The sequence below is a fragment of the Bubalus bubalis genome, chromosome 14 (assembly GCF_019923935.1).
Source record: "Bubalus bubalis isolate 160015118507 breed Murrah chromosome 14, NDDB_SH_1, whole genome shotgun sequence".
In the NCBI taxonomy this organism is placed as follows: Eukaryota; Metazoa; Chordata; class Mammalia; order Artiodactyla; family Bovidae; genus Bubalus; species Bubalus bubalis.
This window is the reverse complement of record NC_059170.1, coordinates 73,143,755-73,169,913: the sequence shown is the minus strand read 5'-3', so window position 1 is coordinate 73,169,913 and position 26,159 is coordinate 73,143,755. Positions and strand designations below refer to the sequence as shown.

Genomic DNA, 26,159 nt, shown 5'->3' with positions numbered 1-26,159 from the left:
AGCTACGAGCTGGGCTGTTGGGGAGCGGGGGCAGGGGTGCGCGTGAGCAGGGAGCGTGCGAGCGGGGAGCTGGGCCGTTGGGGAGCGGGGAGCCGGGCCGTTGGGGAGCGGGGAGAGGGGAGCGTGTGAGCGGCAAGCCGGGCCTGCTCCTCAGGGGGCGTGTGAGCCGGAAACGGGGCCCTGTTGGTGGGAAACGCGCGCCAGTGCCCAGGGGCCCTGAGAGCCCGGAGGGCGGGCGGTCACAGTCTGGCCTGAGGGGCGAGCAGCTGGCAGTCGAACCCGGGCCTCCGCGTGGAGCCGGCCAGGCGCCGGCGGTGGGTTTGGCCAGTGCGTGCGGCCCGCTGCCACCGGGCTACTAATTGTTTTTAATTTGAAGATAATGACAATATCCTGATTTTCCTACCCTACACTTTGGATTCTGAAGTGACATTTATCTAAAAATTGCTGCATTATTCCAGGTCAGTCTGTAGCCAAATGTTTGTGTCTCTTCCTTCCGTTCTCCCCTCGATTTTTACTGGAGTACAGTTGATTTACAATATTGTGTTAGTGTCAGGTGTGCAGCAGAGTGAATTAGTTGCGTGTATATATCAGCTCTTTTTAAAAGCATTTTTTCCGTATGGGCTCTTACAGAATGTTGAGTTCCCTGTGCTATACAGTTGGTCCTCATTAGTTATCTATTTTATACACAATAGTGTGTAGTGTGTGTGTGTTGTATGTGTCAATCTCAATTTCCCAACCATATGTATGTTTCTTTGGTACATGTAAACGTGTAAAACTGATAGAGAGGGTCAGAGAGAAACAGGTTGAATTGTGTTTTGTTTTTGTTTGTTTGTTTGTTTGTTTTTACCACTTCGGCATTGAAAAGATACTTCTTGAAACTTGAAAGTATTACTGGGTTTGGATTGTCAAGTTGATCTTCAAGGAACATTTCAAGAGACGCAAAAGTATGGGGGGTAGTGACAAATCTGTGGGCTTATGACAACAGCAGTTTGCTTTAGTGATGTTTTAACAAGGGCTTCCCTGATCCCTCAGTTGGTAAAGAATCTGCCTGTAATGCAGGAGACCTGGGTTCGATTCCTGTGTCGAGAAGATCCCCTGGAGAAGGGAAAGGCTACCCACTCCAGTATTCTGGCCTGGAGAGTTCCATGGACTATATAGTGCATGGGGTGGCAAAGAGTCGGACACGACTGAGCGACTTTCATTTTTACGCTAATAATTCAAAGCATTTTGGATGTGCAGAGCATCTTCATGGAAGCCGTACTTGAAGTAACAGAAAGTAAGGGTGCCCTGTTTGAAGGTGGCACCGATGGAAGGAGATAGGAAGGGCCTGCTCTCTTCGTTGCAGGCGGCTGCTGCCTGGTGATCCAGCACCGTGCCTGAAGTCAGCATCCTGGTTCTGACACTTAGCAGCTGTGGGATCTTGGCAAAACCTGTCTTAACTGGGTTAAACGTGGGCAGTTTTTAAAAGTAGGGTATTTTCTTAGAAAGGTTTAGGAAATCTTCATACAACTCAGTATTAATTTTAACAGAGTATCTCTGAGAGCCTTCCACAGAAGTATGTGGATCGTTTATCTGGAGCTGCTGGTCAAAGCGGAAAAAAAGACATTAAACGGACAAGTAGAAGGTAAGAACTGGATTTGATAGAAAAGTCATTTGACAGAACGTTGAATTAAAACGGGACTGCTGACATATTCCAACAGCCAGAGAAAATCACCTGTTGGACGTGTAGTGACAAAAAAGATGAGGAGGGAGATAGTGTATCTTATCAGGTGTCAGCCACAGATTAAATTGAGATTGCCATTTAAGGAGGTAAATTATTAGTTCCTGGACTTCCTTGGCAGTCTGGTCCAATGGTTAAGACTCTGTGTGGTTAAGACTCTCTGATGCAGGGGGTGCAGTTTCAATCCCTGGTCAGGAAAGTAAGATTCCATGTGATCCATGGCCAAAAGAAAAAAATTATTAGTTCTGTTTCAAGATACTCTACAACCTCAGGAAGGTTGAGAAATAAGAGGAAAGAGGGAATGAAGGATGAGAGAGCCATAGGGTACAGGGAGGAAATGAAGGAAATGGAAGCAAGGGTCTATGGGGGAAGGTGGCAAGAAAGAAGATAGGTCTTTAGAAAAAGGGAGAGTATTTGACATGGGCGATGAATTTGAAGTGAGCTTGTCCAAGAAGAATAGCAGAGTTTTCCTTGTCTTATTGTTTTCCTGGCTGTTAGAAGGCATTCAGGATTGAGGTCCCTGGGCATGCAGAGCTGTGTGTTATTAGCCTCTGTGCAGGAACATGGGCATAGGTGCTCAGCTGTAAATGTGTGCAAATTGATGTCATATGAGATGATGCTGTTTTATAGTATGGTGTCACTTAGGCCAAAACAAGAGAACTGGAAAGGAGAGAGCAGGGGCCATGATGGGGAGATCAAGGAACCTACAGCCTGCTACAGTGTCCACTGGAAAGTTTCCAACTTCTAATGCAGTTTCAGTTTGGAGGGAAGTGTCTCCAAAGTGAAGGTAGAGTGAAGGTAAGTTGCTGCTGCTGCTAAGTCGCATCAGTCATGTCCGACTCTGGGCGACCCCATAAACGGCAGCCCACCAGGCTTCTCCATCCAAGGGATTTCCCAGGCAAGAGTACTGGAGTGGGTTGCTATTGCCTTCTCTGGAGGGTAAGTTGAGGCTAAGATTTTAGAAGAATAAGTCAAGTTGAAGTTATGTAGAAGCAGACTCAGTGTAAACCAGAGTTTCTCACATTTGAATTAGTTACCTGGGGACCTTGTGGGAAGTGCAGTTGCTGAGCAGAAGGTCTGAGATTCTGTGTTTCTAACAAGCTCTCTGAGTAGTGAGGGTGTAGCCTTGTCTTTAGAGAAATCTGGAAGAAGAGCATTGGATAGTGCGGGACATAACAGGGTCAAGAAAAAGCATTATTTTTTTTTTCTTTCTGAGTGTGTTTATTGCCAGAGGGAAGCAAGGAGTTGAAGTAGCAATTACAGGTGTAAGATACCATTGCTAAGCAAAGAGGAAAAAATAAGTGGTGGAGATGATCCGTAGAAGGAATGTAAAGGGGGAGGAATTCAGACCACAGATCCAGAGATTACCCTTTGGAGAGGAGAGAATCTAGTGACAGGAGGAAGGGAGGAAAGTAAGTCCTTAGGGAGGTGAGTTTGGAGTTGATGAGGACACTTGAGAGAATTCCTTCTAGATGGCTCCAGTGTATTTCCACTGAAAAGAGATAAGCTCATTGTTGCTCCAGAGAATACTGGGGGTGGGGGAGAAGGGTGGTGGTGCTAGAAGTAGGGGAAACCCCAGCCCCTCTAAGTAAGTCTCAGGCATCAGAGGTATATGTTGTATTGGTATTTGTTATTTGAAGTAGACTAATTTGAATATGGAAGGCATTGACTTTATTTTTCTTTTTTTTGAGATAGCTGATTTTTTGGCAGTTGTTTCACAGAAATCCTTTGAAGCATTAGCATGATGTAGCAAACCAAACAAAGTTTTGAAACAAAACAGATTAATAGGGTTCATCCCCTAAATGCTAGAAATGTTATTTTCAATAAATACTGCACTGATTTTGAAACATGCAAGATTTTTAATATCTAATAATTCCGTGGCAATTAAATTATTCATAAAGTTCTTATGGAATACAGAATAGGAAACAGATTGAGTGAATCGATGTAAGTAACACTAGAAAAGTAAAAAGTAGAAAAAATGAGACGCACTGGTTAGCATCTCTTCGTGAATGGCAGTGATGAGTGAGATACAATAAGCTGTGAAGGAGCAGTGAGTTTAGGGGAGAGGAGGATGTGGAAGTGATTCTCTGAAATAAGTTTGTAGGAGGTGGTCAGAGTTGCATTCTTCCTCACATTCTAATAAATGAAGACTTTGTTTCCAGATTTTTCAGGTTGGGATTCTCCTAGTTTGAGCCTCAGTAATGAGACTTGTCAGAGAGCCAGGCATTTGCAAGTTGATGATCAGTGTCTGTTGATTTCACAATCAATGACCAAAAATCAGTCAGCATCCACAGATCTGGGACAGATGACCTTGTTAGGTAGTTAGAATAGGAAAAAGGAGTCCAGAATGGCACTGGCTAAAAGACAAGGAAGGGTAGAGCCCCCAAAGATAGAACAAAGGAAGGTCCGAGGACCGGAGTGAGGGCCTCAGGTAGAACAAACAGCACTCCTGGCTAGCCCAGTTTACATGGGGCAAGTCCAGGGGGAGGAAAAAAACATATAAAAAGAGGGGCCAAAGGGCTGGGGGTCTCTCTCCCGTGCGTGCGTGCTCTGTCTCTCTCCCTCTCTCTTTATCTCTTCTCTTCATGTCTTTTGGGTTGGCATGCCCTCACGCCTCGAGGATGTATTTTCCGTTATTTTCTAAGTAAAACTGAGCTGTAACAAGGAGCTGTAACACTGTCTGAGAGCTGTGACACGCCGAGGGCTTTAATGTCCGTCGCTTCAAATGTTTGCTGTGACAAGACAGAACCGAGGAAATTACACACTCCCCTGACAACCTTAATAGATAAAGAAAAGGTGAATATTGGAGTGGTGTTTCTGGTAGGGAATTACACACTCCATCAGCTGTGCAAGTCTCAGCTGCCAGAAAACAGAAAGCAAAGAAGTAGTAGTGAAGTAGTGAAGAAGCCCAGAGCACTCAGTCCTGGGCTACCTGGGCACTGACGTTTCCAAAGTTAGATGTTGTGGGAAAATCTACTGTGTGCTGACTCCTTTTATGCAACCTACAGCCAAACAGCATTTCTTAGGAAGGTGTTTGCATTCTTCCTCTGACCATAGTAAGACAATCATACATGACAAACAGAGTTAGGAGAAAGTAAATTCATTTAGGCTAGTATGTAGCATACCTGAGAGTGGGTAGCAGGATTATATTTAGAATTTTGCATCTAGTTGGGAGACCTAGGTAGACATCTAGAGATTGCCTTCTCAAAATGTGGCTTTCTAGCTATATTTTTACGTAGCTATTAATTCATAAGTATTCGTTATAAATTATATTCAGTATGACTGCAAGAGCACCTGTGAAGCCAAATGCTAAAATATTTCTTGTGTTTTCTATGACTTTATATATTTTAGAATTCACTTTCCCAGTGATAATGGGAGTCATGGGAAATTTGCTACATAGTACCTCCTCAGTTGTATCCATCTAATATATCAACTTGTTTTATTATTTGTAATAAATGAATAGTTCAGAAGGAATGTTGGTTTTAAGGAGTGCTGTATCATTTAAAAGCAGTATATAGAAAACCAATTCTTATTCTACTGGGATGCCCAGTCTTTTGAGTAACCACATCTAATACGTGCTGTCCATAAATACCAATTAATTTAGTGCCTTCAATCAGTCACAATCAGGGCTATCATAAGAAATCATACACTGTTTCTTTTTTCACTCCTATTTTTTTTCTTTTCTTTCCTCACCTGTAGAAGTTACCTTTGCATTTACAAGATTCTCAGTTATCTCCTAGAATAGTGTCTACAAGCTATAAACTCAAAGTGTTTTTTTGGTGTGTTTTTAACATCTCTACAAGTGACTTGTTTGCTCTTGTTTCCCAATGAGCTTGGTAGGTCCAAGAAGCACAAATTCAAATAAAACACCTACACAAATCCTTTCAACACTGAAAGATGAGACATAGGAAAGCCACCCAATAAATAGAAGCAACTTCAGACAGTTCATGCTGATCATTTCTCTTGTCAATCAATAACCTTTTATAGAGTAACTGGCAGAGTCTACTCCTTCAGGGTCCCAGGATTTGTACATGTATTGATTTCATAAAGATTTATTCTGTACTCGACCCAGAAAGTTTTATATCCTAAATATTTCTGGAAACACTCCCCCAGTTCAGGTCTGCATCACCTTTGTTTTTCATTATTAATGCCTTCAGATTCTTCTCCCTCCATCTATTTGTATGCCCTTCAAATTCCATCTCCTGTAGTGTTTATAGTCACCTGTCTCAACAGCACATGTGACCATGAACCACTCATCAAATCACATTAATATCTAGACATCTTAAAGTGACACGTGATGCTTTCATAATCTGACTTCTGCCTGACTCTCCACCTCTCGTCCTTTCTGTCCTTTGCTCTGGAATCCTGAACCACTGCTGATGCCCTCCTCACCTGTCCCTGTACTTTGAACAAATATTTACCCTCTTGTGTGTGTGCTTCTCTCCCCATCTTGCTACAGCCTTCGGTGCTCTACTGCACCTGCCCTCTGTTCCCTTGAACTGCATAAGTCTGCACTCAGGCAGTATCTCTCGAAAAGCCATCCCTGACACCTTTTATCTACATTTTTGTTTAAACTCTAGTGTCTCGTACTGAGCAGGAACCCAAAAAACAATTATTGAATAAAAGAACTAAAGACTTATGTATACCAAGGTGATTTTTAAGAGCTTGTCCTCTGCAGTCTAAGAGCCAACAAGGTAGACATGTACATTCAGGTGATGAAGATACACTTGAAAATTCTATAAAGTCCTACGGTAGCTACAAGGAAAGAGATACCTGTTTATCTGGGGAAAGACAGCTGTAATCAAGGACAACTTTAGAAAGAAGGATGAGTTTTAAAAGGTGAGAAGTAATTTGTTGGGAAAGAAGCATTTCAATTTAAGAAATTGAGAAAAGGAAAAAAAATGACAGGAATTTTGTAAACCGTGAATAATGTTGCAGTTGAAGCTTGGCAAGTTGTTATAAAGGTCCTGTTATGAAGTACAGAAGAGAAGATATTGTGGCTTTATATGTCTGTCTCATGATTGTCTAAGAAGAGCTCTCTAAATTTTACCTATTTACCATTAGTGTATGCAGCATGAGTGAAGTAAGAGACTTATTTTGTATTGATATGTTTGTACTAGAGAAGTAACTGTGGTTTGATGGAAGAGGACTACTAGAGTCAGAAGACATGGTGAAAAACCTGCAGCTTACTTATATTTCTAACTTCTTCCTTTCCAGAATCATTATAGCTAATGAGTTAACTGATGTTTGTAGAAGTGCTTAGTGCAGCTATCAATAGGTATAATTCTTGTATTGGACTATTACAATGTTAGAACGGTAGCATATTCTCAAGAAAAAATTATTTTACAAAATTTAATCTGTTTATATATGTACAGAGCTAAGGCTCTTACTTTGGGGTAGCTGTATAGGTTAGGTATCAGATGTATTTTTTTTTTTTTTTAACTAGCAAGTGGTGGTGTTTATTGGAGGTATTTGTCATATTTCTTGGGATAATTTTTCTTCGTGTTAATTTAATTTGGGAAATATTTCAGCCTTGAATCATTTATTCTTATGGCCTGTCAACTGTTTAAAGGCATCTACTTGTCATTCAATCATAATTTGGGACTCAAGTGGTGAGCTTTACCCAAACATTTCTTTTTTTTTTTTTTTTTATTATTCAACTGTTTATTTTTTATTAAGATATAATTCACATACCACAGAATTTACCCTTTAAACTATCCAAATCAGTGGTTCTTGGTACATTCACAAAGCTGTGCATCAATCACCACTTTGTAATTCCTGTTTGTCTGATTTTTTTTATTATTATTTTAAAAAGTGGAAAACCAAAAGTATAATTTTAATTCAATAAATATCATTTAATCCTTAAGCAGCTTTGTTGCAGAAAGTGAAGTCCGTGATTTTAGATTATTTTCGGTTTAGAATCAGTTTTCACACAGTTTCAATAATTGCAGCAATTTCCTTGAATTGTCTGTAGAAATTCTGAAACTGTGGGATTGTCATTTCAAAGGACTTGTTCTTCACTTGGCCTGAATGATCTGCCACTTTGAGCATCACTGCAACTTAAGGATACTTAAGAGATCTGCAGCTGTCGGAGCTCACAGCCATACCCAGCTTCCACTCAAAATCTATGAGCTGGTTGGTGACCTTGGACTTAGCATCCAACTGGGGCTCACTGGACTCCTCCATAGCACGGTTCAGGGCTCTCACCATCCACTCTGGTGGACGCTCCCAGGAGCCCAAACATTTCTTGATTTGCTCTTCCATCTGCTATTTATGATTTACTTAGAACAGTTTTGCAAAAAATTTGCTCCAATTCTCAATTTCAATTCAATCAGTTCAGTTCAGTCACTCCATTGTGTCCAACTCTTTATGACCCCATGGACTGCAGCACCTCCCTGCAGGCCTCCCTGTCCATCACCAACATTTGGAGTTTACTCAAACTCATATCCATTGAGTTGGTGATTCCATTCAACCATCTCATCCTCTGTCGTCCCCTTATCCTCCTGCCCACAATCTTTCCCAGCATCAGTTCAATTCAGTTCAGTCACTCAGTCATATCCGACTCTTTGCAACCCCACGAACTGCAGCACTTCAGACCTCCCTGTCCATCACCAACTCCCGGAGTCCCCCAAACCCATGTCCATCGAGTCGATGATGCCATCCAACCATCTCATCCTCTGTCTTCCTCTTCTCATCCTGCCCTCAATCTTTCCCAGCATCAGGGTCTTTTCCAATGTGTCAGCTCTTCGCATCAGGTCGCCAAAGTATTGGAGTTTCATCTTCAGTATCAGTCCTTCCAATGAATATTCAGGACTGATTTCCTTTAGGATTGATTGGTTGGATCTCCTTGCAGTCCAAGGGACTCTGAAGAGTCTTCTCCAACACCACTGTTCAAAAGCATCAAGTCTTTGGAGCTCAGCTTTCTTTTTTTTTTTTTAATTTAAATTTATTTATTTTAATTGGAGGTTAATTACTTTACAATATTGTATTAGTTTTGCCATACATCAGCATTAATCCGCCATGGGTGTACACGTGCTCCCCATCCTGAACCCCCCCTCCCACCTCCCTCCCTGTACCATCCCTCTGGGTCATCCCAGTGCACCAGCCCCAAACTGCATCATTCCTGGACTGGCGATTTGTTTCATATATGATATTATACATGTTTCAATGCCATTCTCCCAAATCATCCCACCCTCTCCCTCTCCCACAGAGTCCAAAAGACTGTTCTATACATCTGTGTCTCTTTTGCTGTCTCATATAAAGGGTTATCGTTACCATCGTTCTAAATTCCATGTATATGTGGAATATATATGTTAGTATACTGTTGGTGTTTTTCTTTCTGGCTTATTTCACTCTGTATAATAGGCTCCAGTTTCATCCACCTCATTAGAACTGATTCAAATGTATTCTTTTTAATGGCTGAGTAATATTCCATTGTGTATATGTACCACAGCTTTCTTATCCATTCATCTGCTGATGGACATCTAGGTTGCTTCGATGTCCTGGCTATTATAAACAGCACTGCGATGAACATTGGGGTACACGTGTCTCTTTCAATTCTGGTTTCCTCGGTGTGTATGCCCAGCAGTGGGATTGCTGGGTCATATGGCAGTTCTATTTCTAGTTTTTTAAGGAATCTCCACACTGTTCTCTGTAATGGCTGTACTAGTTTGCATTCCCACCAACAGTGTAAGAGGGTTCCCTTTTCACCACACCCTCTCCAGCATTTTATTGCTTGTAGACTTTTGGATCGCAGCCATTCTGACTGGTGTGAAATGGTACCTCATTGTGGTTTTGATATGCATTTCTCTGATAATGAGTGATGTTGAGCATCTTTTCATGTGCTTGTTAGCCATCTATATGTCTTCTTTGGAGAAATGTCTGTTTAGTTCTTTGGCCCATTTTTTGATTGGGTTGTTTATTTTTCTGGAATTGAGTTGTATGAGTTGCTTGTATATTTTTGAGATTAGTTGTTTGTCAGTTGCTCCATTTGCTATTATTTTCTCCCATTCTGAAGGCTGTCTTTTCACCTTGCTTATAGTTTCCTTTGTTGTGCAGAAGCTTTTAATTTTAAGTAGGTCCCATTTGTTTGTTTTTGCTTTTATTTCCAATATTCTGGGAGGTGGGTCATAGAGGATCCTGCTGTGATATATGTCGGAGAGTGTTTTGCCTATGTTCTCCTCTAGCAGTTTTATAGTTTCTGGTCTTACATTTAGATCTTTAATCCATTTTGAGTTTATTTTTGTTTATGGTGTTAGAAAGTGTTCTAGTTTCATTCTTTTACAAGTGGTTGACCAGTTTTCCCAGCACCAGTTGTTAAAGAGATTGTCTTTAATCCATTGTATATTCTTGCCTCCTTTGTCAAAGATGAGGTGTCCATAGGTGCGTAGATTTATCTCTGGGATTTCTATTTTGTTCCATTGATCTATATTTCTATCTTTGTGTCAGTACCATACTGTCTTGATGACTGTGGCTTTGTAGTAGAGCCTGAAGTCAGGCAGCTTGATTCCTCCAGTTCCATTCTTCTTTCTCAAGATTGCTTTGGCTGTTTGAGGTTTTTTGTATTTCCATACAAATTGTGAAATTATTTGTTCTAGCTCTGTGAAGAATACCGTTGGTAGCTTGATAGGGATTGCATTGAATCTGTAGATTGCTTTGGGTAGTATACTCATTTTCACTATATTGATTCTTCCAATCCATGAACATGGTATATTTCTCCATCTATTAGTGTCCTCTTTGATTTCTTTCTCCAGTGTTTTATAGTTTTCTATATATAGGTCTTTAGTTTCTTTAGGTAGATATATTCCTAAGTATTTTATTCTTTCCGTTGCAATGGTGAATGGAATTGTTTCCTTAATTTCTCTATTTTCTCATTATTAGTGTATAGGAATGCAAGGGATTTCTGTGTGTTGATTTTATATCTTGCAACTTTAGTATATTCATTGATTAGCTCTAGTAATTGTCTGGTGGAGTCTTTAGGGTTTTCTATGTAGGGGATCATGTCATCTGCAAACAGTGAGAGCTTTACTTCTTCTTTTCCAATTTGGATTCCTTTTATTTCTTTTTCTTCTCTGATTTCTGTGGCCAAAACTTCCAAAACTATGTTGAATAGTAGTGGTGAAAGTGGGCACCCTTGTCTTGTTCCTGACTTTAGGGGAAATGCTTTCAATTTTTCACCATTGAGGATAATGTTTGCTGTGGGTTTGTCATATATAGCTTTGATTATGTTGAGGTATGTTCCTTCTATTCCTGCTTTCTGGAGAGTTTTGATCATAAATGGATGTTGAATTTTGTCAAAGGCTTTCTCTGCATCTATTGAGATAATCATATGGTTTTTATTTTTCAATTTGTTAATGTGGTGTATTACATTGATTGATTTGCGGATATTGAAGAATCCTTGCATCCCTGGGATAAAGCCCACTTGGTCATGGTGTATGATCTTTTTAATGTATTGTTGGATTCTGATTGCTAGAATTTTGTTAAGGATTTTTGCATCTATGTTCATCAGTGATATTGGCCTGTAGTTTTCTTTTGTGGCATCTTTGTCAGGTTTTGGTATTAGGTTGATGGTGGCTTCATAGAATGAGTTTGGAAGTTTACCCTCCTCTGCAATTTTCTGGAAGAGTTTGAGTAGGATAGGTGTTAGCTCTTCTCTAAATTTTTGGTAGAATTCAGCTGTGAAGCCGTCTGGACCTGGGCTTTTGTTTGCTGGAAGATTTCTGATTACAGTTTCAATTTCCGTGCTTGTGATGGGTCTGTTAAGATTTTCTATTTCTTCCTGGTTCAGTTTTGGGAAGTTGTACTTTTCTAAGAATTCGTCCATTTCTTCCATGTTGTCCATTTTATTGGCATATAATTGCTGATAGTAGTCTCTTAATGATCCTTTGTATTTCTGTGTTGTCTGTTGTGATCTCTCCATTTTCATTTCTAATTTTATTGATTGGATTTTTCTCCCTTGTGTCTTGACGAGTCTGGCTAATAGTTTGTCAATTTTATTTTCCTTTCAAAGAACCAGCTTTTGGCTTTGTTGATTTTTGCTATGGTCTCTTTTGTTTCTTTTGCATTTATTTCTGCCCTAATTTTTAAGACTTCTTTCCTTCTGCTAGCCCTGGGGTTCTTCATTTCTTCCTTTTCTAGTTGCTTTAGGTGTAGAGTTAGGTTATTTATTTGACTTTTTTCTTGTTTCTTGAGATATGCCTGTATTGCTATGAACTTTCCCCTTAGCACTGCTTTTACAGTATCCCATAGGTTTGGGGTTGTTGTGTTTTCATTTTCATTAGTTTCTATGCATATTTTGATTTCTTTTTTGATTTCTTCTGTGATTTGCTGGTTATTCAGCAGCATGTTGTTCAGCCTCCATATGTTGGAATTTTTAGTAGTTTTTCTCCTGTAATTGAGATCTAATCTTATTGCATTGTGGTCAGAAAAGATGCTTGGAATGATTTCAGTTTTTTTGAATTTACCAAGGCTAGATTTATGACCCAGGATGTGATCTATCCTGGAGAAGGTTCCATGTGCACTTGAGAAAAAGGTGAAATTCATTATTTTGGGGTGAAATGTCCTATAGATATCAATTAGGTCTAACTGGTTTATTGTATCATTTAAAGTTTGTGTTTTCTTGTTATTTTCTGTTTAGTTGATCTATCCATAGGTGTGTGTGGGGTATTAAAGTCTCCCAATATTATTGTGTTATTGTTAATTTCCCCTTTCATACTTGTTAGCATTTGTCTTACATATTGCGGTGCTCCTATGTTGGGTGCATATATATTTATAATTGTTATCTCTTCTTCTTGGATTGAACCTTTAATCATTGTGTAGTGTCCTTCTTTGTCTCTTTTCACAGCATTTGTTTTAAAGTCTATTTTTTCTGATATGAGTATTGCTACTCCTGCTTTCTTTTGGTCTCTATTTGCATGGAATATCTTTTTCCAGCCCTTCACTTTCAGTCTGTATGTGTCCCCTGTTTTGAGGTGGATCTCTTGTAGACAACATATATAGGGGTCTTGTTTTTGTATCTATTCAGGCAGCCTTTGTCTTTTGGTTGGGGCATTCAACCCATTTACGTTTAAGGTAACTATTGATAAGTATGATCCCATTGCCATTTACTTTATTGTTTTGGGTTAGAGTTTACACTCCCTTTTTGTGTTTCCTGTCTAGAGAAGATCCTTTAGCATTTGTTGGAGAGCTGGTTTGGTGGTGCAGAATTCTCTCAGCTTTTGCTTGTCTTAAAGCTTCTGATTTCTCCTTCATATTTGAATGAGATCCTTGCTGGGTACAGTAATCTGGGCTGTAGGTTATTTTCTTTCATCACTGTTAAGTATGTCTTGCCATTCCCTCCTGGCCTGAAGAGTTTCTATTGAAAGATCAGCTGTTATCCTCATGGGAATCCCCTTGTGTGTTATTTGTTGTTTTTCCCTTGCTGCTTTTAATATTTGTTCTTTGTGTTTGATCTTTGTTAATTTGATTAATATGTGTCTTGGGGTGTGTCGCCTTGGATTTATTCTGTTTGGGACTCTTTGGGTTTCTTGGACTTGGGTGATTATTTCCTTCCCCATTTTAGGGAAGTTTTCAACTATTATCTCCTCAAGTATTTTCTCTTGGCCTTTCTTTTTGTCTTCTTCTTCTGGGACTCCTATGGTTCGAATGTTGTGGCATTTAATATTGTCCTGGAGGTCTCTGAGATTGTCCTTATTTCTTTTAATTCGTTTTTCTTGTTTCCTCTCTGATTCATTTATTTCTACCATTCTATCTTCTACCTCACTAATCCTATTTTCTGCCTCTGTTATTCTACTATTTGTTGCCTCCAGAGTGTTTTTGATCTCATTTTTTGCATTATTCATTATATATTGACTCTTTTTTTATTTCTTCTAGGTCCTTGTTAAACCTTTCTTGCATCTTCTCAATCCTTGTCTCCAGGCTATTTATCTGTGATTCCATTTTGATTTCAAGGTTTTTGATCATTTTCACTATCATTATTCAGAATTCTTTATCAGGAAGATTCCCTATCTCTTCCTCTTTTGTTTGGTTTGGTGGACATTTATCCTGTTCCTTTACCTGCTGGATATTCCTCTGTATCTTCATCTTGTTTATATTGCTGAGTTTGGGGTGGCCTTTCTGTATTCTGGCATTTTGTGGAGTTTTCTTTATTGTGGAGTTTCCCCGCTGTGGGTGAGGTTGTACGGGAGGCTTGTCAAGGTTTCTTGGTTAGGGAAGCTTGTGTCGGTGTTCTGGTGGGTGGAGCTGATTTCTTCTCTCTGGAGTGCAATGAAGTGTCCAGTAATGAGTTATGAGATGTCAGTGGGTTTGGAGTAACTTTGGGCACCCTGTATATTGAAGCTCAGGGCTGTGTTCCTGTGTTACTGGAGAATTTGCATGGTATGTCATGCTCTGGAACTTGTTGGCCCTTGGTCGGTGCTTGGTTTCAGTTTAGGTATGGAGGCATTTGATGAGCTCCTGTCGATTAATGTTCCCTGGAGTCAGGAGTTCTCTGGTGTTCTCAGGATTTGGACTTAAGCCTCCTGCTTCTGGTTTTCAGTCTTATTTTTACAGTAGTCTCAAGACTTCTCCTTCTATACAGCACCATTGATAAAACATCTAGGTTTAAGATGAAAACTTTCTCCACAGTGAGGGACACCCAGAGAGGTCACAGATTTACATGGAGAAGAGAAGAGGGAGGAGGGAGTTAGAGGTGACCCGAATGAGATGAGGTGGAATCAAAAGATGTTCACGGAGTTATACAGAGAAGAAAAGAGGGAGGAAGGAGACAGAGGTGGCCGGGAGGATAAAAGGGGGGAATCAAAAGGAGCAAGACAGATCCAGTCAGTAATCAGTTCCCTAAGTGTTCTCCACCATCTGGAACACACAGAGATTCAGAGAGTTGGGTAGAGAAGAGAAGGGGGAGGGAGGAGACAGAGGTGACTTGGTGGAGAAAAAGGAGAGTCCAAAGGGGGAGAGAGCAGTCAAGCCAGTAATCTTGCTCCCAAGTAAAAATGGGTACTGAATATTGGGTTCTTAAAGGTACAAAATTGATAACAAATACCAAAAAGCGAAGATTAAAAATCTAGAGTAGTGGTTGGATTTTCAAAAATACAATATTAAAGAAAAGAAGAAGAAAAAGAAAAAAAGAAAGTCATAAAAATTATACAAAATAACATGTATATGAAGTTTGCTTTAAAAAATAGGGTCTTTTTTTGGGCAAAGTAATAGGTTATAAAAATGAAAATTAAAGGACTAATAGAGGACTTACATTTTAAAAAATTAAAAAAAAAGAACGATCGTAAAAATAATAAAAATATATCTAAGACTTTCTCTGGTATTGTGGGCAGTGTGGGGTCAGTTCATTTTCGGATAGTTCCTTGTCCCGATTTATATTTCTCAAGATCTATAGGCCCCTTCCTATGTAGTCAGTACTAACTACAGGGTTTTAACCTATTGCACCTGTCACTTCCAAGGCAGTTCCCTCTGTTTTAGCTTCTTCGGTTTGCTGGTCTCTTCAGTGCCTGATTTCCGCCCTGACACAAGGGGGCAGTGGTGGACACTTTTTTAGGCTCACTTGTTCAGTCCCGCTCTGGGGAGGGAGGGATGCTGCAAACAAATAACTCTGGCGTGTGCTCCCAGTGTCTCAGCCACACTGGGCCTGCCCTCGCTCATGGAGCATGTGCCCTCCCTGCCCATACTGCTCAGGCTCTAGGTTGCTCTGCCAGGAACCGTCCGAGGCCTGCCCTGAGCTGCATGCACCTCTCAGGTCTGAGCTGCTCAGGTTAATGCTCTCGGGTAGTCCTCAGAGGCGCAGACTCGGTTGGACCTCCATTTTGTGCCCTTCCCAGGTCTGAGCAGCTCAGGTGATGAGGTGTTTGGCAAGCGCGGTTGCTGCGACTTATCGCCTCCCCCATCCCTGCCGCTCAGTTTTCTGGGTGTACAACCGGCACACCTTCTCAGGCAGATGTTAACTGTCCAGAACCCCAAGAAGTCTTAGTTAGCAAAGAAGCCTGCTTGCAGTTTGGTAGATAATGTCTCTGTGGGGCTGCGATTGCCCCCTTCCAGCTCTGGCTACCTGTCACAGGAGGGGGATGGTCTGCAGCCTCTAGTTCTGTTCAGTCCTTTGTTCTGTGCGGGGGCCTGGTGGTTTCTTAGGTTAGGGCTTTTTGCATCGTAGCTATCCTGCAGTCTGGTTTGCTAGCCCGTTAGTTCCCTCAGATTGCCCTTGGGGCACTCAGGCCCCGGTCCTTACTGTAAGCAATGCAGCCCGCGCCTCCCTGCCCAGCCCTGCTTGCTAGTGGCCCGCGCAGGCATCTGCGGTGCTTCTCCGCTGGGGGAGTTACCGTTGGGCTCGTAATCTGTGGGTTTTAATTATTTATTTTTCGTCCCTGTTATGTTGCCCTCCGTGCTTGCAAGGCTTGCTACAGACTCAGCAGTGAGAGTGTTTCCTGGTGTTTGGAAACTTCTCTCTTTTTAAGACTCCCTTCCCAGGACGGAGCTCCGTCCCTACCTCTTTTGTCTCTTTTTTTTGTCTTTTATATTTTTTCCTACCTCCTTTCGAAGACAATGGGCTGCTTTTATGGGTGCCTGATGTCCTCTGCTGGCATTCAGAAGTTGTTTTGTGGAATTTACTCAGCGTTCAAATGTTCTTTTGATGAATTTGTGGGGGAGAAAGTGGTCTCACCGTCCTACTCCTCCGCCATTTTAGGACCACCTCTGCTGGGTGCAGTTTTTTGATCAGAGGAAGGAAGAGGTCACGTCAGTAGCTCACACAATAGTTCCTGAGAAACCACAGGGTTGAGATTGGTGTAGAAACTGGAGGCTAAGCTCTCCACTCACCTCAGGTGACAGATCCTTCTGCCTTGAGGGACCATTGGTGAGTGAATAGGTCTAGAAGAGAAAGGGCATGGGGAGAGAAGATTGTGCCTAATTTTACATCAAGTTACCTCTGGCCTTCAATCTGGCAGGTGGCTGAGAGTCATGGACACGCTCCCTCTATGCCCGTCAGCCCTCCAGGCCACCTGCCCTGTGAACAGTTCAGAGCTGGCTCCAGCTTTCCCAGCTGGGTTCTCCCTCACAGCAGAGTCTTCAAGGACAGGTGTTAACTGGCATCCTCTAGAAGTGCAGGAATGCTCCCCATGGGATTTTTTTCCAGAAACTGGTAGAAACCAAACACTCTCGAAGTTGATTGTCCTTCATTCTGAAGAGTTGTCAGGTGGCGTCTCAAGCAGAGGAATTCACTCCCCCAGCCGATATCCCTCTCAGACACGGACCGGGTCCCATCCCCGAGGTCCTAGCAGCAGATCTCCCACAACGAAAACCTCTCAGGGAGAGTTTGGGAAAGTACTATTTGTAATTCAAATCCATTTGTCTACATCAGTCAGGTAGGGACATACAGTGGCCTTGTCCAAGGAGAGGCCTTTAATATTTTCCATAGGAATTGATCTCAGATCCTTCGTGACTGTCTCAAAGGAGCCGGGACCCTGATTGTGGTTTAGTCCAGGCAGACCACCTGTGCGCCCCCATCGACTGCGCTACCCGACCAAGTCCCTCTGCTTTGGGGTGAGCGTGTCTGTCCCTCCATGCATGTCATCATCTTCAGTGTCTGAATCAGAGTCCGTTCTTGGCTCCACTGTCATTTCTTTAACCAATATCCTGTCAGTGACACTTTCAGATCATTTACAGTTTTTCAGTTTGTAAAAGCTGCAACATCAGTTGTAAAAACACTTTTGAACACTTTAACAAGGTGTTTTTTTAGAATAAACTTTTAAAAGTCCCCTTCCCAACAAAGGAATAAGAATCAAAAACTCTTGTTACTAATAGTAGGTATTCTGGTATTTGGTAGTGATTTCCCTTCCTTGATAGATGATTAGGTTAGTTTATCACTTCTACGGAAGATGAGAAGGAAAACTATAGGCAGTTCAGAGACCATACTTTGGAAGTCATTCTTGTGCTTGTGAGAAAATGAACCCTCTGCTCTGTGTAGTGTCTTGTTTCAGTACAAGGAACTTTTGAAAACAGTGATATGCCATGCTATGCTATGCTATGCTAAGTCACTTCAGTCGTGTCCGACTCTGTGCGACCCCATAGATGGCAGCCCACCAGGCTCCCCCGTCCCTGGAATTCTCCAGGCAAGAACACTGGAGTGGGCTGCCATTTCCTTCTCCAACGCATGAAAGTGAAAAGTGAAAGTGAAGTCACTCAGTCGTGTCTGACTCTTAGCGATCCCATGGATTGCAGCCTACCAGGCTCCTCCGTCCATGGGATTTTCCAAGCAAGAGTACTGGAGTGGGGTGCCATTGCCTTCTCCGAGATATGCCATAGTATACATTTAGTGATAATAGTGTTTCTCATTGTATTTCCCCCATCTTACTATTTTAAACAGTATGAAGATATAATGAAAGTTATTGCAGCAGCAAATAATCTCATGATTCTCTAAGAAGACCTCTCTAAATTTTACCTTATTTACCATTAGTGTATATACCATGAATGAAATAGGAGGATTATTTTGTATTGATATATTTGTACTAGAGAAGTAACTGTGGTTTGATGTAAGAGGACTAACAGAGTCAGAAGACCTGGTGAAAAGCCTGCAGCTTACTCATATAGTTTTAACTTCTTCCTTTCCAGAATCATTATAGCTAATTGCTTAGTACAGTTGTCAATAGGTATAAGTCTGTAATTGCCTATTAAAATGTTAGAGAGGTAGCATATTCCCAAGAAAACAATTTCTGTACAAAATATAATCTATTTAAATACATATAGAGCTAAGGCTCTTGCTGTGAAGTAGCTGTATAGGAGGTATCAGATGCAGTGTTTTTAAAGGTAGTGAGTGGTGTTTATTGAATCACAGGTGATTTACAATATTGTGTCAGTTTCAGGTATACAGCACAGTGATTCATACATACATGTACGTGTGTGTGTATATTATATAAATGGGGCTTCCCTGCTGGCTCAGACAGTAAAGAATCCACGTGCAAAGCAGGAGACCTGGCTTCGATCCTTAGGTTGGCAAGATCCCCTTTAGAAGGAAATGGCTGCCCTGTCCAGTATTCTTGCTTGGGGAATTCCATGGACAGAGGCGCCTGACAGGCTACAGTCTGTGGGGTTGCAAAGAGTTGGACATGACTGAGTAAGTAACACAGATACACACACATCACACATGCATATTCCTTTTCAGATCCTTCTTGTAGAATATTAAGTGTAGTTACTAATGTTGTACAGTAGATCCTTATTGGTTATTTTATGTACACTTGTCTATATATAATGGTATATGTTAAACCCAACCTCCCTATTTATCCCTTCCCCTACCCTCCTTTCCCCCATGGTGACCATAAGTTTGTTTTCTATGTTTGTGAGTCTCTTTCTGTTTTGGAAATAAGTTCATTTTAGATTCCACATATAAGCAGTATGATATAATATTTGTCTTTGACTTACCTCACATAGTGTGATAATGTCTAGGTCCATCTCTGTTGATGGAAATAGCATTATTTCATTCTTTTTTCATGGCTTAGTAGTTTTGCATTGTATAAATATTCCACATCAGATGCAAGTTTTAAGTGTAGTCAAATTTATAAATCTTTTATTGTAAGCCCTCTGGGTTTGCTGTGGTTCAGAGAAAAGCCTTTTCAGTTCTGAGCTTCTTGAAAAGTCACTTGGAATTTCTTTTTCCTTTCATGGATTCATTGTCTTCAATTAAGTTTTTGAATCTTTGGAAGTTTCTGCTTATAAAGTTTGAGGTTTGTATCAAACCTTTATTTTTCTGTTTGGAGAGCCACTTGTTGCGGTCTTTTCACTGTATAAACATACAGGTTAGTGTTTCATTTTGGAGGAAATAATGAAATGTCATTTTATTGAGTACTAACTAAAAGTCTCCTTTGTTTCACTTAGGTTTCTGATAGTGGGAGCAAAGCAAAAGATCTGTTATGCAAAAACCACATGCTGCAGGATGATACTGCCAGCCTAAGAATGGAAATAGACACAGTTAAAAATCAGAATCAGGAAAAGGAGAAGAAATATTTTGGTGATATTGAAAATCTTCAAAAGGCAATGAAATCGAAAGAGGAAATATTAACAGAGACTATATTCCAGTATACTGGTCAGCTTAATGTCCTGATAGCTGAGATACAATGCTCAAATCTGAGCTGGAGAACAATAAACAAAGCAAACAGGCACTGGAAACAGAAGTGGAATCCTACCGTTCTAGACTGGCTGCTGCCACACACGATCATGATCAAGGTCAGGCATCACAAAGAGACCTAGAGCTTGCCTTCCAGAAAGCAAAGGACGAGAGGTTATGCTTGCAGGACCAAATGAAGTTCGAAGCAACTAAGCTGAGAAGTAACAGTGAGACGGCTTCCCAGCAACTTTCTGAAGTGGAAAGTCAATTCAATAAGCCAAAAATCAAGCTGCATCAGACGAGAGATGATCTCAGAGAATAGACTTTGATGTTAGAATGTGTCCAGAGAGACACATTACTAGATATAAAAGAGATAAGCCACAAGGGAATGGCCTCATTTTTTTTGCTGGGATAGGAATCTGTTGGAAAGATCTGAGGACTGGTCAGAATATGTGAAGATCTCTGAAGTTAAAGCCTCTAATAAAGAAAGAGGGAAAATGTTCCACAGGGTGGAATTTTCCACCACTTGTTGGACATTCACACCCATTTCTTTCTGGTTGTGAGGTGGTGAAGCTCTGCAGATTTAGGAGGGGCAGGGCGTGGACAGCGGGTCTGCATCTTTTGTCTGAGTAACTTAATATCAGGAAGGCCGGAGGGTGGCCCCTTCTGTGTCTGTAACCAGATTCAGTGAGGAGGGAAAAGAAGGTGAGTTGCTGTGTGTGGTGATAGTTTTCAAAGTCCATATGTTGGCGTTATCTATTATTAACACAACGTCATAGTAAAGTGATTTGATAAACTTAGTGACAGAGAATCTTATTAGGCAGTTGTGAGACAACTTTGGCAAGAACTGACTGACACCATAAAAAAGCAGTCTATGACGGAGGCTTCACTGGAAGTCATGGCACGTAACTGTGCCAACTTAGAAGATGAGGCACAGGATTTAAAGAGCAAGTTACATCAACTCCCAAGTCAGGTATGTGTGAAATTGAATGTGTTGATAATTAATATGTAGGATAAAGTGTTTTAGGACACTCATTTTCATAGACAGCTTTCTTTTGTATTTTCATTACAAGTAATTTACTACAGTTTAATTATCTGTATAATGCACTTGTTTCTTAAACTCTGACTTTCATTCTGCCATTTGCATTATATATTTTTTACTTACGTTATTTACCCTTAAGAAAGTGGAGAAATGTGCATCATTGTTCACACAAGTTGAGAGACTTTTTTTTCTATTGAACAATATTTTTTTTTAGTGATAGCTGTATTACCATGATGAAGCAAGCCAGATAAAATCAGAGGATAATGTTTAATGGAAGGTTCCAGAAAATTATAATTTCCCATCTTCCCTTTGGTGAATGGCTGTAGAGTTCTGCATATATTTATTTCATGAATTTCAGAATAACTTGTGCAGAAAGGGTATCATACAAACCAGTTGAATTTAGGCATTGCCTTCCTTTCTGTTCATTTTAGATATATTGTAAAAGCAAGGAGGTACTCAGATGGAGTATAGTATGTACATCCAAAATAAAGAATTGAGAACATTATCTAGATTGTGCCTTTGGATTTTTTAAAAAGCTATTGAGATATAATTGACATATCATATAATTCACCCATTCCAAGTGTGTAGTTCAGTATCTCTTAGTCTAGAGAGGTGTCACCTGTGACCACAGTCAATTTTAGAGCATTTCCATCAGCCCCCCAAAGAAACCCTGCATCCTTTAGCCACCACCTATGGCCCCCTCCTCTCCCTCAGCCCCAGGCAACCCCCAGTCTAATATCCATCTGTGTAGACATGCCTGTTCTGGGCATTTCACATAAATGGAATCACACAGTGTGTGTTCCTTTGTGGTTAGCTTTTCTCATTTGATGTCATGTTTTCGAGGTTCATCCATGTGATAGCAAGTATCAGTTCTTCCATTTCTGTTGATTATCAAACAGGAAACAGTATGTGGCTAAGCCAGTTATCCATTCATATGTTGATGGAGATTTGCATTGTTTCCACTTTGCAGCTAGGAATAATGCTGCTGTGAGCATTATTTCTGGATGGACATGTTTTTATTTCCCTGTGGTTGGATTTTATCCTCAGAGTTAACTGGCTGATTTCTCCTTTTCTTGCCTTTGCTCAGACTGTCCTTTCTGTCTTTACAGTTTCTATTCCTCCTGGGTAGTCCTCCATTTGTTCAGACCTGCTGCCCAGTCTCTCCTCCTCCAGAGCTTTCCTCACTGTCCAGCTCTCATCGAGCCTTTTCTCTTCAGCCCTGTCATCCCGTCTGTGAAGAACAGTTTAGCCCTTCATTTTACATTGTTGTCATTTTTTCATGAGGGAGAATCTTGTCTAAGTATACGTTAGTCTAACAGGAAATATTTCTTAATATGCACAGCACTTGTCTTGCATAAATGGAAAATAGCTTAACAATTGTTAAAACACAACTAAGTACTTCATCCATACCAATAATTTCTTCTTGGAGATGCTGGTATAGTAAAACTTCTATTAAAGTGTATTTTAAGTAATTAAATGTAAAATTGAAAGTGCTTAGTCTAATAGAGGAGAATTTTTCAATTAAATGCTCATATTTTCCCCCTGACTCTGGTACTAAAATGTAAATTTGCCTTCCTTCATTATACAGCCAGAAGTGGGATTTATGGATATCTAGCCTTTCAGGCCCCTATGGATTTCTAACCTTCCCAGCCTAAGGTTCTGGGGATGGCTTCTCTGATACCCATACCTGGTAACCTTACTTTTCTCATCCGAGTACTTGCTAGACATTAACAGTTGCTGGGAATGAATTAATTCAGAACTTTCATTTAGCAGTAGGGTAATATTTCCATGGCAGTCACTTCACCTTTCCTCTGACGGTCGTGTAATGTTCTGTACCACTCTGTCCAGGAGGTGCTATTTGCATATTAACCGGTGGTCATTGTCCACTGAGTAGTACAGAGAGGAAGGAAGTTATAAATTACTGTAAGTGGAGAAAAGTACTAGAGTAATAGTTGGTTAGTGGAGTCAGTGAACGTTTTTGAAGTCTGGACACGTGTGTTCTGGGCCTCATGCTCCCCCTTACTGCCCCTTGCAATGGTATGGACAGTGAGTTCACTGTGATTGTGTAGAAGACCACTTCCGTTGGCATGCCATCTGCCTGAAGTATCAGATTGTTTTGCAGGTAAATACAGCAACTGTAATAATGCCAGTTACAAACAGCTCTTAGTATCTGCCACGTCCTCTTCTAAATACATTATGTATGGTCCCCAGTTTAATCTTCCCAGCATCCCATTGAGGTTGATGCTACCATTATCCCCATTTTATGTATGGAGAAACTGAGATACAGAAAGGTTAAGTAATTTGCCCCAGGACTCACAGCTCAGAACTGATGGAACTGGAACACAGGCCCACGGATTCTGGCTCCCATGTAGCTACTGCCTCTCACGCTAGTCCCTGAAGCATCTGGTTGTCACCAACAGCAGTGTTAGCTCTCAGAATCACTGGAAGAGCCGTGGTCATTCACATATGTGGATATTTAAAGTGATGGCTGATGTGGAGCTTGGAATAAAAAAAAAAAATGCTACCATAAGGTAATTTTCTGTCTTTCCTCATTTGGCCAGTTTATAAATTTGTGTGTTTATTTGAGAAAATCTATTTTAAAGCTTGTATCTGATGTTGTATTTGAGTGCTAGAGGAGAGGTCAGTAATGTGCAAAGGGCAAACAGTAAATATTTTCAGTTTGTGGACTATAGGGTGTCTGTTGTAACAACTCAACTCTGCTGTATGGCAGGAAAGCAGCTGTAAACAATATGCAGATGAAAGAGACAGAAAGTGATGATGGCGGATTCACTAGGTTATCAGTAGTTAAAACAGTTGTTTTTCCTTTTTTTCTCTTTTTAGTCGCAAGAAGCACAGGATCAACATATAGAGGCCGTGAGATGTGCTGAAGAAAACACAGGATCACATCCAAAAGTACGATTTAAAGCAGCACAGAAAACAACTGAAGTATAGAGCAGATAAATAATATAATACAAGAATTAAATCAGTAATGATAATAAACACAACACTGTGAACCCGGGTAACATTTTGGCTTTGAGCTGTTTTGAGAGGCATATTTTCCCCCCATTATTTCCATATTCTGCACATTATCCACAAGTGAAAAGTGAAAGTGTTAGTCACTCAGTTGCATCCAGCTCTTTATGACCCCATGGATATAACCCATCAGGGTCCTCTGTTCATGGAATTCTCCAGGCAAGAGTGGGTTGCCATTTCCTTGTCCAGGGGATCTTCCTAACCCAGGGATCGAACCTGGGTCTCTTTACATTCTGAGCCACCAGGGAAGCCAATTGTTCACAAAACACAACTCAAAAAACAGTACAGTTACCAAATCATGTACTTTTCTAAATTCTAAGATCCTCTACAATTGAACTGCAGATGTTTGTTCAGAAAGAGTGTGGTATTTTTAAAATCTATGTGTGAAGGACTTCCTTGAGAGTTCAGGGGTTAAAACTCTGCCTTCCAAGGCAGAGGATGTGGGTTTGATCCCTGGTCGGGGAGCTAAGATCCCACATGCCTCACAGCCCAAAATCCAAAACATAAAACAGAAGCAATGTTGTAGTAAATTCAATAAAGACTTTAAAAATGGTCCACATCCAAAAAAAAAAATCTTAAAAAAAAAAACCTATGTGTGAAAATAATTATTTTAAATCTGCGTTTTAGGCTTGAAATTGAAAATGCCAAGTTACAAACTACAGTCAAAAAGCAAGTGGGCAAAATTGAACAACTTCAGAAAAACCTGTTCAGTACAAGATTGGTAAGTCAACCTCTTAATTTCTGTCATACTGAGGAAGAATTCTAATTTTTTTTTACTAGTAATATATGACAATATTTTGGACAGTGTGAAAAATCTCATTGATTAAAGAGTTTATTGTATTTTTACTGACATGTTTTGCTACTGGTAGTATAATTCCTCTTTATAGAAAAAGTGGACTGAGTTTATAAAATTAATGATTTTTATAGTAAGAATTTAAAACATTGTGAGGATCAGTCAAAAAGCAATATTTTATATAGACCATATTTTGTTTGTTCATTCCTCTGTCAATGAAATTGGGGTTTTTCCACTTTCTGGCTATTGTTAATAATGCTGCCATGAATATTGGTACACAATCATCTGTTTGAGTCTGGAAACTTTAGCAATGATTTGATTGAGAATTCTGAATTTCTCCTGTAATCCAAACCCTTCTGTGAGATTTTAGAGAATGAATCATTTTTAATATTGCAGTTTGTTCTCTTCACCAGGAATGAATACTACATCTCTATAGAACAGTTCTTTCTGAAAGAATATATTTTTTCCTTTGTTGGATTTTTTTTTAAGAGGTGGGGTTTGCATGGGATTTTTTTCAAAGATTATTTTAGTAAGATGTGATTTAAATAAACTTGGAATATCTTGAACCACTGATGAAAATTACTTCAGAGAATCTTTAGAAAGTGAAATGTAAATATAGCCAACATTAAAAAAACTTTCATTCAGTTCAGTTCAGTTCAGTCACTCAGTCATGTCCGACTCTTTGCAACCCCATGAACTGCAGCACACCAGGCCTCCCTGTCCATCACCAGCTCCCGGAGTTCACTCAAACTCACGTCCATCGAGTCTGCGATGACATCCAGCCATCTCATCCTCTGTCGTCCCCTTCTTCTCCTGCCCCCAATCCCTCCCAGCATCAGAGTCTTTTCCAATGAGTCAACTCTTCGCATGAGGTGGCCAAAATACTGGAGTTTCAGCTTTAGCATCATTCCTTCCAAAGAACACCCAGGACTGATCTCCTTTAGAATGCACTGGTTGGATCTCCTTGCAGTCCAAGGGACTCTCAAGAGTCTTCTCCAACACCACAGTTCAAAAGCATCAATTCTTTGGCGCTCAGCATTCTTCACCGTCCAGTTCTCACATCCATACATGACTACTGGAAAAACCATAGCCTTGACTAGACAGACCTTTGTTGGCAAAGTAATGTCTCTGCTTTTCAATATGCTATCTAGGTTCGTCATAACTTTGCTTCCAAGGAGCAAGCGTCTTTTAATTTCATGGCTGCAATCACCATCTGCCGTGATTTTGGAGTCCCCAAAAAATAAAGTCTGACACTTTCCACTGTTTCCCCATCTATTTCCCATGAAGTGATGGGACCAGATGACATGATCTTTGTTTTCTGAATGTTGAGCTTTAAGCCAACTTTTTCACTCTCCTCTTTCACTTTCATCAAGAGGCTTTTTAGTTCCTCTTCGCTGTGCGCCATAAGGGTGGTGTCATCTGCATATCTGAGGTTATTGATATTTCTCCCGGCAATCTTGATTCCAGCTTGTGC

At 40.5% G+C, this 26,159-nt stretch overlaps 1 long non-coding RNA gene and 1 pseudogene across 2 annotated transcripts in view; one reads left to right on the top strand and one right to left on the bottom strand.

Annotated features, from left to right (window-relative positions):
• Nucleotides 1–36: 36 nt before the first annotated feature.
• The window catches only part of LOC102398966, a 41,792-nt gene continuing 15,669 nt past the window's right edge, over nt 37–26,159 (top strand). Inside the window, exons 1-6 of one of the 2 annotated variants that reach the window (XR_003103322.3) lie at nt 37–458; nt 1,530–1,624; nt 2,351–2,518; nt 19,589–20,790; nt 23,701–23,772; nt 24,520–24,613. This is a non-coding gene — a long non-coding RNA (uncharacterized LOC102398966). The remainder of the gene's footprint in view (nt 459–1,529; nt 1,625–2,350; nt 2,519–19,588; nt 20,791–23,700; nt 23,773–24,519; nt 24,614–26,159) is intronic. The other variant, XR_006544687.2, reaches the window with a different exon arrangement.
• On the bottom strand, nt 7,496–7,976 carry LOC102398642 (annotated as a pseudogene).